The sequence below is a fragment of the Crotalus tigris genome, unplaced genomic scaffold (assembly GCF_016545835.1).
Source record: "Crotalus tigris isolate CLP2741 ecotype Arizona unplaced genomic scaffold, ASM1654583v1 scf7180000018484.1034840, whole genome shotgun sequence".
In the NCBI taxonomy this organism is placed as follows: domain Eukaryota; kingdom Metazoa; phylum Chordata; class Lepidosauria; order Squamata; family Viperidae; genus Crotalus; species Crotalus tigris.
In genome coordinates this window covers 677,268-691,062 of record NW_024097032.1, presented here as the reverse complement: position 1 = coordinate 691,062, position 13,795 = coordinate 677,268, and the positions used below count along the sequence as shown (strand labels likewise).

Here is a 13,795-nt window from a genome sequence, read left to right as displayed (position 1 = left end):
TACAAGAAACTGCCAACCATGGACATACCGGACCCTTTAGCCATAACCCTTAGCAGTGAAGAAGATGATTTTTCCTTTAATTAGAAAAAGACAGGGGAGATGTTGGAGTTGTAGCCCCCTCCTCGCCCCCTCCTTGCCCTTTCTTTGCCCTTTCTAGAGGAAACGTCTGCGGCAAAGCTCGCTAGCTCGTAACACAAATGGCAAACCGCATGACAGTTAAACAGGATGTTATGTAGAACTAAGCTCGAGAAGGCACTAACCACATGGTTTTGTTTTGTGTCGCCAGGTGGGCAATGTAGGTCAAACATGACATGTACTCTTGACATGCTCTGAGACTAAGTAATGGGAGTGGTTTTAAGCTTATGGCGCAGCAAGAAATTATATGTATGGCACAAATGTATCACATGTAATCAATGCTTATTTGCATACTGTAATCAATAAAGTAGTTCCCGGACTTCGGTTCGGGGCAGTCCCACCCCAAGAAAGCCTCTGTGTCAGGAGTCTTCTTTAGTGTCAGCTTGTGGGATCTGCCCCACGTATGGGGGGATAGCAAAAGTGCAATCCCCTCAGTAAATTTCAAGTGAGGATGTATTTTTAGTTTAGAAAAATAAAAAACAAGCTACATCTCCCTGAAGAAACTATTATCTAAGAAGATTTTGCTTTATAAAATAATTTGGTAACAAAAGTACAGGGTTTAGGAAATAATTTCTTGTATGTCTAAAGAGATTGTAGGTCATTTATTCAGAAAGCTGACTTTTAATTTAATTTAATTTTGTTAGTTATTTTCTTGGTTTTTCCCTTGAATTTTCTTATGTAAAGCAAAGTTATAAATATAAACAGTTGATTTTTTTATCCTTATGGACTTTTTAGATTTGCCTCCTTTCCAGGATTGACCTTTATTTTTTCTAAGAAAATATAGTCATTGTACGTATGTAATGTTTGCATATATACTGTAAGCTGAGAGAGTGATTATTTGTTTATGAGATAAGCTTTTTCTGTAACTTTCCATCACAAGGGAAAGCAGAAGGAAAAAACCTAAAGAAATAACATCTGTGGAGTAGTTCATGTAGCCTATTAGTCATATATGCAGGACTGCCTTAACTAGACAAAGTTGGCAAACAAATCCACTTGAGAGAATAAGATTTAACTTGGCAGAATGTTAGAGCCACAGCTTTTAAAAAAGAGTACTTATCTTTACCACCTTTCTAAAGCTGATGACAAAGAACCAGTAAAACTAAAAAGATTCTGTTTATTTTGCAACAAATAGAACAGACTATTTTTTGTGAAAGTAATGGGTAGGCTCTTAAGAGTATTTAAATAATGAAGCCTCTACAATGAATTGTAGGGTGACCAAAAAAGAAAGAAAAAGTTCTTTGTGGTTTATTGTTAACTACTTTTAACATTCCCACTATCCCTGCAGCTGGACTCCATATAAAAAAATGAGTGCAATGTTAACTCCTTCAAAACTGGCAAACTGATTTTCTGTTTCTTTTCTTGGCATCAGAAAATAGTAGTTTTGCAAGTTCCTTCCTTTGTCTGGAAAGCAATCAAAGTAAGAGAGTCAGTGTTTTTCAGAAGTGGATGAAAATCAAGGGAGCTTAATTAAACACATAAATGTAGAAAATGTAAAACAAAGTAGGCTATATGATTAGTTCTGCACTTAATAAAAGGAATTGCTCCCTAATTCACTTTTATTTTTCTTTATATTCATAAATAAAGTTAACATTAAAAACTTAATAGTAGTGGTTGGTTATTAAGAAAAAACACTGGGCCTGATGTAGCAAAAGCTAGGTCCTAGAGATAAAAATGTCTCAGGATATTAGTATACTATATTTAAATCTTGATATTTTAAAAAACGTACCAACATTGCAAATGCAATTTTATTAAAGCTTTCTGGGAGCTATACAGTGCAATTTAAATCAGCCAGATTTTTGTGGTTAAACTTCAACCACAAAACTATTTCTGTACCCTAAATCAGCTGGCCTGGAATTCTAGGGTTATGTCTTCTCCAGGACATCAGTTTAGGGAAGAATGCCCTAGCCAGGATAAGGTTTATAGCCAGGAAAGTATTGCTTTGTTAATATTGAGTCTAATGCAGTTTTGTTCCTGTGTAGTTCAAAAGATACAGCTAGCTTGGTTAATGTTTTCTGAGTTCATAATGTATTTGGGCAGAATGCCATGTAAATTTGCCAGTATTTCAATGATACTATCTTGAGAAAGAACTTTAGGAGACCTATGACAATTTTACTTGCAGATGATAATACTGTTTATCACTCATTTAGGTCATCCTTGTGATGACTGGGAAACGTAGAGGTAGTCCTCAACTTTTGACCACAATTGAGTCCAAACTTTCTGTTGCTAAGTGAAACAATTGTTAAGTGAGTTTTGCCCCATTTTACAACCTTTCTTGTCACTTTTGTAAAGTGAATCACTGTAGTTGTTAAGTTAGGTTGTTAAGCGAATGTGGCTCCCCCATTGACTTTGTCAGAAGGTTGCAAAAGGGGATCATATGACCCCAGAACACTGCAACCGTCATAAATTTGAAGCAGTTGCCCAGCGTCTGAATTTTGATCATGTGACCATGGGGAATGCTACAACAGTCCTAAGTGAAAAATGGTTGTAAGTCACTTTTTAAAGTAACTTTGAATGGTCGTTAAATGAATGGTTATAAGCTGAGGACTACCTGTATGTTCTCTTGCTGAAGATATAAAATATGCTTATGACTGAGGGATTGTCAAACTGTAAACACTCAGCTCTTTCTAGTCACCCAAACTCGGTCCCGAATTAAGGGATTACAGGGTTGTAAAAAGGGAGTTATGGATGTTGTACTATGAAATAGAAAACTGGATTGACTGACTGCTACATTTTTAACTAATACAGCTTTTCTTACATTATGTTAACATTTCTTCCCCAGAAACATTCTACATTTCTGAATGGCAGCCCTCTTTTTCTCAGAAGAAAGGTCTCTGATATACTGATCAAGTGAGTAAAATGGAGGTTTTTCTTGTGCTAAATAAGTTTAAACTTAATTTTATTCTTTATGACCTTTGATAAGCAGCCCCTCAGAATTTGGGAACAACCATGGAAATTAAAGATAGGTTTTCATTAGAATTCACTTATAGTGAATATGTTGGTTCTTTATTGAAATCTGCAATAATAACAAAACAATATCTTGCTGGATCAGAAATGGGTCTTGGTCTAGTTTTGTTTCCTCATTTCTTTGGGTTGTTTTCAAGCAGGAGATGGCATACTCCTCTTACTATTATTTGCCTTCAGCTATAATTTGAAAGTAAGCTGCCCCAACCTGGAAGGAAACATTGAGTCTTCCAAACAACAGCTCTTGACAAGCCTGTTTTCTATGCGTTTATCCAGTTACTATTTAAAGTTATCCCAGTTAGTTGTCATTGTCACATCTCCTAGTACTAGTAGTCCTTGATTTACAACAATTAATTTAGTGACTGTTCAAAGTTATAACGGCACTGAAAAAAGTGACTTATGACTGTTTTTCATACTTAATGACAGTTGAAGCATCCCCATGGTCACATGACCAAAATTTGGGCATTTTGCAACTAGCATGTATTTATGATGGTTGCAGTGTCCTGGGGTCATGTAATCACCTTTTGTGACTTTCTGACAAGCAAAGTCAATGGGGTTGTCAGATTGACTTAACAACTGTGTTACTGTACACAGACATAAACAAAAATAATAGAGATAATAAAAACACACCCATCAAGGAGTCCCATCCATCTCACTCCAACACTGGGAGAATGATCAGGCCTTCAAGCATTTACAAAACATTAAAACATCACAGGGATTTCAGGTGAGATTTGAACCTAAACAGAGAGGACATACTTTCTAGATCCTAATAATTGTCCCTGTATAATCAAAGGGACCTGGAGCAAGCGAACTTTTTCTCCATCAACTGGCAGAAAACTATGGGATATAGGGGGTTCTCATATAACCAGGCCCTATATCATGTAGGTTTTTCCAGCAATAAGTAGCAGCTGAAATTGTACCTAGAAGCATATTGTCAACTAGTGCAGCAAAGTTTATCTAAAATTTGAAATACTATCATACAAGTTTCTACCTGTGTCAGCCTTTAGCATTTTATGTGTTTATCAGAATACCTAGGAGATCTATATTATTCTGAGGACAGGACAAGAAGCAATGGATGGAAACTAATCAAGGAGAGAAGCAACCTAGAACTAAGAAGAAATTTCCTGACAGAACAATTAATCAGTGGAACAACTTGCCTCCAGAAGTTGTGAATGTTCCAACACTGGAAGTTTTTAAGAAAAGATTGGACAACCATTTGTCTGAAATGGTACAGGATAGGATTTCCTGCCTGAGTAGGGGTTGGACTAGAAGACCTCCAAGGTCCCTTCCAACTCTGTTATTCTATTCTGTTCTGTTCTATTTTTTGTTAAATTTATTTGCTGCTATCTGACTGTGGCTTCTCTAAGTGGCTTACAATAATAAAAAAGAAGAAAAATGAAGGGCATATAAAAAGAATAGAAGTAAAATAAAAAACAATAAAATAAAAGAATGACAAATGAATTCAATGAGAATAAATGTATCAATGTGATAACCAAAAAGATGAGCAAGGGGGAGGCAGATGTGGAGTCTGTCATCAATCCAGTAACCACCTCCAGTGTGCAACTCCTATTTGGTTCCCAAGCCAATTGGCAAAGCCAGGTCTTCAGGCTCTTGCAGAAGGATAAAAGGATAGGGGCAGATCTTACTCTAGAGAAGGGGTCCTCAACCTGGGCAACTTTAAGACTTGTGGACTTCAACTCCCAGAAGTCCTCAGCCAGCTTTGCCCAGGTTGAGGGCCCCTGCTCTAGAGGGTAGGATGTTCTAAAAGGCAGCAGAGTAGACTTCTTTGACAAATGGCTTCCGCAGTAGGCCCTCTCTACCAGCAAAGTAGGATTTTGTGAGAATGCTCATCTTACACTGTTGATCAGAAAAAAACTCTACTGCAGATTATAGTCTATATCCAATATCTAATCACACCATGCAAATGTTAGTATGAAGTAGGAATTCTTGAAGACATCTGCATTCTTCATACCTAGGTATTTTCATCTTTGTAAACCTGCTGCAAATAGAGGAGCTGTTGCTCTGGCTGGGTCTCTCCAAATTCTACTACCTAGACTTTATTTTATTTTATTTTATTTAGATTTTTATCCTGCCCATACACAACTCAAGATGACAAACATACAATATCCCTTCCTCCTTCTGTTTTCCACACAGTAGCCACCCTGTGAGATGGGTAGGGCTGAGGAGAGAGGGTGACTGGCCCAAAATCAACAACCAGCTTTCGTGCCTCAGGTACTCTCCTGGTCTCTAGTCCAACATCTTAACCATTGCACCATCTGCATTTCCATTGACTGGATCATAGGCCTATGGATGATTAGCTCAAGGCCAGCCTTTCATCCAGCTTCATTTAGATATTGTTCTTGTGATCAAGAATTGGATTTCAAAGAGAGTCATTGCTTCAGATACAGTCTGTCTGTTTTACTAAATGCCCAGCTGTAGACATGCAACATCCTCCTCCCTCACCCCACTTTCCACATAGCTTTCTGCAATAACAGGTATAATTGTAGCAGGTTCCTGAGAAGCAATCTGATTAACAGATTTTAAAAAGGGAATGTTTTCAGCAGGTTCTTGGTGTGAAGTGGTAATTTGAGAGATCTTGTGCCTGGATTTACTGAGGTCTGATTGATGGGCTGTCTGCCTTTGACTCTCCCTCTGCTTTGGGGATTACATCATTTCCACAGCCCCCCCTTTCCCTACTCTATTGAGGCCAGGTGGAAATATTTATATGGAGAGCAGCCAAGTACCATTTATACAGCTGGAAGGCTGCTTTTCCCATAACCAAGACAGAATACAACTCTCCTTTTTCACAAGACACACTATCTGCATATCTATTCAGGTCGTTATCATATGGAGGCATAGAGCCTTGGCAATTAAAGAGAGAAGGGGATTTACTGTGTTTTGTCTATAATCTTTTTTGATAAATCTTCATTGTTCCATTGCATAAATTATCCTAGATTATTCCTATTCTATTTGAACAGTAATAATTGGGATCTCTGGCAAACGGTGATTGATTTGATTTCATCTCCTTTGCTTACCAAAGGTATGTTCAGCAGCATAGCAGGTCCTGTTATCTTCTGATTAACATATTTTTAGGTACATTACCTCCTGTCCCAGCAGGTGATAACATGAAACCAACCTTGTCTGGGCTCAGAAGAGAGCAAGTCCAGTTAATACTTCCTGGTAATCCAGGACTGTATTCTAGTGAGAATTTTTTTTAAAAAAGTTCCACAAGAAATCAGCAGCAAATATCTTTTATATTGCTACCAAAAAACCTAAGTGGATGAATCTGTGAATTGAGTTGGATTTGTAGGAATATTTACTTTCTTAAATTGTTATATCTCAAATAATTAATATGCCTATTAGCTAAATAGATCCTGCCAAAAAGCATTTTTCACCCCTAACAAAACTGTTTTTGAAATAGGAACTGTATTGTACTTTAAAAAAAAAGACTCTTCTCATTTATTCAAGGCTATATTTTTAGCTATCTAGAAAGCTTTCTAAGTAAGCAGAAAATATTATTTTATTTTGGGAGTGGTTACATTTGGCTTCCATATTCAGTGCTAACTAAAGTTATTGAAGGGAATCTTCAGTAACTAAATATTGAGTATTAAGGAGTGGCTGTACAATAGCCCTCATTCTATATCTACCACGACTAACCAACCTTATTTCTATAAAGTGTGATTGACTATGTGAGAATGGAATATTGGATTAAAGAGAAAAAGATAAATATTGGCAGGGAGGGTCTCCCAAAGCTTTACTCTTTTCATTACATGCTAACATATAAATATTGGAAATTATTCACACTGTCCGGAGTGTCTGTGAATATATTCTGCGCTACTTAAAAGAAAACAGGAACACAAGACATTCTTTATTTCTCAGTTCTAGTGCTGACAACATTGTCTGCTGTCGACTCATGTGTTTTGTCTACTGTCTCCAATGTGAGACTTATTTGAACTTCAGGCATTATGGCTAAAATAGCTGGCCTTAAGTTTGAACTTCCTCTTTTCCCATCTGTCACTTTTTTCTTAACAACTTCCCTAGTTGGGTGGTCTTAAAACTTGAAACTCTTTTTCAGTTATTTTGTTAAGGGAGGCAGTATGATGCTGGCCATTTTATTTTAAAATCCATCCCTTATTATTCTCAAAGCAGAACAGCTGCTAAATCCTGGCACAATTGTAAATCAACAGATGGCCTTTGGGAGATAGAGGAAGGTATCAACATGCTCAGTAGATCCCCAAAACATGGGGAGGTACAAAAACAATTTGATGGTTCAGGACAATTCTTATTCTTAACATGATGTCTGCCTTTCTACCTAAGGTAATGATGATTAATGATTGCAAGAGTAAAATATAATCTTTAAGATAGGCTGTGATTTTTCATAAGGGAAGAAAGAAGGATTCACAGTGTTTCCTTCTGAGATTCATTTGTAAAGTGATAGGATCTATTCCTATCTCCTGACCAATTGATTAAGACACAAAGCTGGCAATGCAGTGAAGAAGGTGACAGTCTATTTACTCAGGAAGAGATTAGATTAGAAACAAGTAACTGCCATGTTTTCTCCGGAGAAGAGACAAGCCTAAATATGCTTTTTATTCTGGCCATGAAATTCAGTTTTAGAGACCCATCAAAGAACAACCTAGTGTGAAGGAGCTGAAAGAAATCACCATTTTCTTCTTTGCTAAACAATTAGACAATATCTTAAATTTAGTATATTGCATTTTATGTTAGCCATATTAGTACGTATATTTTCAGAATGTATGCAAATTACATAAACTTACAAATTCTTTCTAGTTTTTTATTTTTTATTTTTGTGGCCAAATACATTTCTGGATTACATTTCTGAATTTATGAACCCCTCTTTTAAATTTGATACACCCAGTGTTATGACTTCATAATCAAATACATTGTCTAGGTAATATTTTAGACAAACTTTTCCAGAATTTTAGGGTCTATTCCTTGGCAGATTTTTTATTATTTGAGATCAGCCTTTTCCTATTTTCAAGGATTTTGTAGAATTGATGCTGATTTGCTATACACTGCAAATTAGTGGAATTGAATTATTTGATTGTCATATCACTTAGTCTTCTCTGCAATAACCATGGCTCTTTGTTTCAATTGTTCTACAACCTCTGCAATTCCCTTATTCTCCAGTTTGTACTTCACACACAGATTTGTTTTGATTGAAGTTTCTCTGCCTCAAATCTTCTATTGCTCAAATCTATGTAAATTTTCTTTATCTTCAATTCATTTGCATTTTCCATTTAGATTTTCCTGTCTTAATAACTTCAGTCCTTCTTATTTTAAACCCAATTCTTCAGTAGTTACATAGGTTACAGCAGATATCAGCTGATTCATTTGGGCCAATGTTGAAGATGGAATCATTTTAACAGCTTCATTCTTCATTGTCTTAGCCAACATTTTCTTCTTAATTTGATTAAGTTTGGCAAACGCACCTTTCACCTTCTTTCATTTGGTCCTTGATTTTCCTAACTAGTTCTCAATTAATCAATAGTACTTGCAGTTCTTTCATAACTTCAGTTTCTTTGCCTTGTTGCTCTTCATTAACATCAGTAGTCTCTTCATTTTCTCCTCTTTGTTGCTCACTCTGAGAATTGGTAATATTATTAATATATGTAAATAAATCTGAATTTTGACTTGCTTTTCAATTGCTTCAAATTCAGCATTGGTAAAAAAAATTGTGCTTTAAAATTATATACCTTTGGTCTATAAGGCTCTGATCATTAATATCCATATCTTTATTTCCAAAGCCAATATATTTGCTTTTGAAATCCACATTTTGATAGTGCTGATTATTGAGTAGTTTTCTTTCTTTGACCAGAGACCTGAACCTGTAGCATATTTTTGGGTGAATATCTATGAGCCATAGCAAGCAATGTGACTTATCTGGGCAACAGTTGATTGGCATGAAATTCAAATTATGTATTCTTACTATATTGAATGGAGTTTTTTGGAACAGATTTAGTCTGACACTTCAGCTAAAACCTGTGTGAGACGGTTCCACCTGTTCAGCATAGCCCTTAGCATCACTAGAGCATGCAGGTCTCTCTACTATGATGAGGTTTCTTTGGAAGGAACTATTATTGTGGTTGGTTACAATTCAGGCAGATGTTTAAACTGAATTTTGCATTTTTATCCACATATTGATTTCTTCTCAAGGACCTGGGTTGTTATTGTTATCATCATCCTGTTTCAGGTCAGTAAATGAAGTTGGTAATTTCATGTCCAGCATAACTATGGAAGCAGTTCAATAATATATAAACCTTTGAATAAAGACCAATTTATGTTACAAAAAAAAAGATTGATACAGTTTTAATCTATCTGCCTGCCTAAATTTGAAAAAGTATTGTACTTGACATATTTTTTGATTGATAGGTTATTATATTTAAGTGATTTATTGTATTTCTAGTGGCACTTTGCTTTAGTTCAACATTTATAAAACATGAAAATCACAGTTTTAAAAATTATCCATGGGGAAGATTTGATAAACTGCATAATTTCAAACAATGGATTGTTTAAAAATACAGAACTGCAAAATGATAAATAGCTACTGGCTGCATTGTTAGTATATCAATGTCGGTTCCTCCAACTTTAACAAAGGTTATTAATATAGACAGCTTTTAAATTGTGTATTTGATCCATTTTAGAAGCTTCAAGGTTCTTTGATTGGAAATGGGTGAAAAGAGATGTAATGTACTTTTCAGACAAGTGTTTTGAAACTGCAAATTTTAATTTACATTTAGTTGATAGAAATGTATTGCAGGGAATATATTTGTACATACAGAAGCATTAGTAAATGGTGGAGGCTTCAAAGTGGATTTTGATTCTTCACTTGAATTAGTGTTTGATTTGTTTAGGATTAACCTGATTCAATTTTGATTAAATTTTGGAGATTTTGTTGTTAGTCTTGTCTTTAAGCATCCTATTTATGGCTCATACATAAGCATCTGCTGTTAATGAGGCAATATATATGAAAGAATTTAGATTCATTTTGCAATATACTGAATTGTTTGCTGAGGGATCTACTGCTAAGCCTGTCATTTGAGGCTTTTAAAGTAATTTCTCACAGGCTTATATGTGCATGTGTGGGGGAGAAACAGGTTTACTCCCCAGTCAGCCTGTCGGTATTTATATCCTCATTTCTTTTCCATGGTAAATTTAGGATATTTTTTAAAAATAAAAATAAATATTTCTGTGTTCACCCAAACTGAAAATTATGACTTGCTATAAAACTATGTGTCAACATCAGTATACTTAAAAATCAAAATTATTTGTATATTAGATTTATACCATGCCTTTCCTTACGGAGTTCAAGGTAATGTACCTAATATTCTTTCCTCTTATGTTTTCCTACACCAATCCTATGAGGAAAGTTGAATTTGATACATATATTGTTAGATTTTCTGTTTCGTTCTACAATAGGTGGAATGAATTTTCTGAATTCTATTAAGATAACAGAATAACAGTTGAAAGGGACCTTGGAGATCCAATTTCCTGCTCAAGCAGGAGACCCTATACCAGTTTAGACAAGTAATTGTCCAATTTTTTCTTAAACACCTCTACTGATGGAACATCTACAAGTTCTGAAGGCAAGCTATTCCACTGATTACTTATTGTAACTGTCAGGAAATTTCTCCTTCTTTCTAAGTTGGTTCTCTTCTTGATTAGTTTCCATCCATGCTTTCAAATGCTTTGGAGTATAGGTTAACCCCCTCTTCTTTGTGATAGCCCGTTAGATCACGGATGTGAAACTCGATCGTGTCATATGATGCATCACATTTTTTTGCCTTTGAGGAGCTGGGGTGGGCGTGGCCTGCATGTGACATCCCTGCCTTAGGTGAAAAGTATGGTCATGTTTAAACTACATATAGAAGTGGTGATCTATTTTTACATTAATTATTCTGAAGTGCAAAGTAGTTGGTTAAATTCTTTTGGTACTCGTTATGTGTATTGTAAAGCTTCCTTTCCCCAACTTCCAATTTATTGGAATTATAGCTTCCAATATTTCCAGGTAGACATAACTGTTGCTTATTTTCAAATATGAGAATCTAAACATCATAATTGATTGTATTCCCCAAGCCTTTCCCAAGGCTTCAGAAGTAGGGAGGCTGTTATATGTTCTAGGATGGATTATATAGAGTTAAGACATAACAGTATTTCATCGCCCTGAACATACCGAAAATATACTTCTTAGTTGGCCATAAAGTCTTTACTTAATAACTTGCCCTTTTTAAGCAGACTAGTGTACAGTATAGTCAAGTGGCTTATACTATCTGCAAATTTTTACTAATCAGAATCTTTTAAACTGAATCTTTTATTGGGACATTACTTTCTGCAAAAAAAAAAAAAAATTCCAAAAGCACTTTTTTCTCTACAGTATATAACACATTTACAGATATTTTAAATTAATTATCATATTCCCATTTAATTATTTCTTATCCAAGCTAAACTGGCACAATATCAGATTTTTCAACAGCTATGTTTGTTCTTTGTTTAATGGGGCAAAAATAAGGAGTCAAATCTAGTGGTGGAAGGATGCTACAGAGAAGAACGTTGAAGTGTTCCATATGGAAGATGACCAGGGCACAACTAATTACAAGAAGGATTTCCCCAGCCTAGAAATGGGCACAATTGTTGCACAAGATGAATTTGTGGAAGTCTTTCGTGGTCATGGCTACCATCTGCTCTTTCAGCAATAGCTGAGAGACAAAGAATACTCCCTAAGGATGCACTATTCTATCTGAGTATAACACTATCACAGGTAGAGAATCACCAGAATTAGGGGATCTGAAACCCATAATCATTTTATCTTGCTTTGTTGAGCTGAAGCCTTTCTTCCCCATTCAGATCAACTGTGGGGATTGAGATTGGGAATCATGGGTTGCTGGGTTTTTCTTCCTTTCTCTGTGGCTGGTTCTGCCCACAGAGGTACTGGCATTGACAGGAGGGGACAGATTGAATAGTCCATGATTTGTGGTCTGCCACAGGACCTGATGCGCTCATTCCTCTTGTTTAAAAATCTACATTAAGCTGGATGAGATCATTCATTGGCATGGAATTAGATATCAGTATGCTGATGCTATCTAACTCTACATCTTGACCTGGTCAATCAAAAGACACTATCAAATTGTGTTTGAGTGCCTTGAGGATTTGGGTCTAGACAAGGAGGAAAATATGAAACTCTACCCTGTGTATAGATGTGTATTCGTGGTGCAATAGATTTTCTGTTTTGGTTCAAAGCTGGTTTTCCTTTACTCATACCTCTTACTCAATGTCCAGTGGTAGTTGTAGTCAATTGAGCCTTTGCTGAAATTTATCTAGTGCGCTAGTTGTGCTCTTTCCTGGCTGGGAGTACCTTCTTGCACTCAAGCATGCTTTCATCACATGTGCAGACTACTGCAATGTAATCCACATGGAACTTTCCTGAAAGATCACTCATGCATGTGTCCAGCATTTGACAATGGATTGCTTATTGGTATAGTAGGGTCCATCTATGTAACACTTTTGCCACACAGGTTGCAGTAGTTACCAATGAAATTCTAAAGCCATTCAGAGTTCAGGGTATCATCTTCATGGCATAAGGTGTCATCTCTCACCCATTGTTTCTGCCCATCCTGTACAAACTCACAAAGTGATCCCTTTTATTAAACTGTAGTAGACTTGCAGTATGTTTCTCCTACTTGATCTTTTATTTTATTACTTTCCTTACTTATATTTGAAATTTGTTTTTAATTTGTATGTTGGCCAGTGTATATGTGACTTGGGTACCTTATAAGTTTAAATAAATAAATCCAGAGGTTATGTCTTTAGTTGCTTTATTATCAGAATTAGCATATATATTTCCAAAATATTGTTGGCAGTACTTTGGATGTGACAAATGTCTGTGTGTATGTGTGTTTGTTTGTGTGTGTATAAAAACAAAATAATTCAATCTTGTTAACTAAGCTTAAAGAGATTATTCTTGGATATGCAAGTGTTGAACACACAAAAAAGTTTGGCTGCCTTGGCTACAGTCCATAAATCTTTAAACTGGAATAGTCCAATGGAATTGGCACACAAGTCCTAAATTACCTCATCTGATGGATGTGCCTGCAATGCTTGTAACAAGCTCTTTGCATGACAATATTTTGTGGCCTTTTCATGGGATAACAATTGGTATGAATCCAACTGCAAGTATTGCTAATTGTGCAGTTTTTAGGATTTGGATCAGAAAATAAATTACAGATTTATGCTTTTTAATTCAACTGAACTACTAATTATAATGATGAATGGGATTTTCATTTATTGAATGAAGAAATAAATTCATTTGCTTCTCTCTGACAGCCCCTGTATTTATTTAGCATCATCATGCTTTACTTTTCCTAGAGGTGTAGAGGAAACAAGGCATATGTACTAGAAACCAGATACCATGCTTTTCCTTTCTTAAGGTAGATAGATTTTATAATGAAAAGACATTTTTTCAAATGGGCTTTAAATGTTTCAAATCTCTCAAGATTGAAAAAAAATCTAATTTTTATTATTTTTGCAGTGTTTGGAATATTTATTACAAACTGATAAAGTTGTAAGCCTTCACCTACTCACCCTCTTGCATATTGGAAAGAGTATAAAATAGGATTTCTCTTTTGACTGCAAGAGCCCTGCTTTTTGGCAAGATGTTCGGAAATGCCTTCTATAAGGTCTT

At 35.6% G+C, this 13,795-nt stretch overlaps 1 protein-coding gene across 7 annotated transcripts in view; it reads left to right on the top strand.

Moving 5' to 3' along the window:
- The window catches only part of LHFPL2 (LHFPL tetraspan subfamily member 2), an 89,832-nt gene that overhangs the window by 42,964 nt on the left and 33,073 nt on the right, over nucleotides 1-13,795 (top strand). For 6 of the 7 annotated variants that reach the window (XM_039352820.1, XM_039352822.1, XM_039352826.1 and 3 more), the window contains one exon: nucleotides 2,915-2,982. The exons of the other annotated variant lie outside the window; for it this stretch is intronic. The gene's annotated coding sequence lies outside the window, so the exon portion shown is untranslated. The remainder of the gene's footprint in view (nucleotides 1-2,914; nucleotides 2,983-13,795) is intronic. 7 annotated transcript variants of the gene reach the window in all.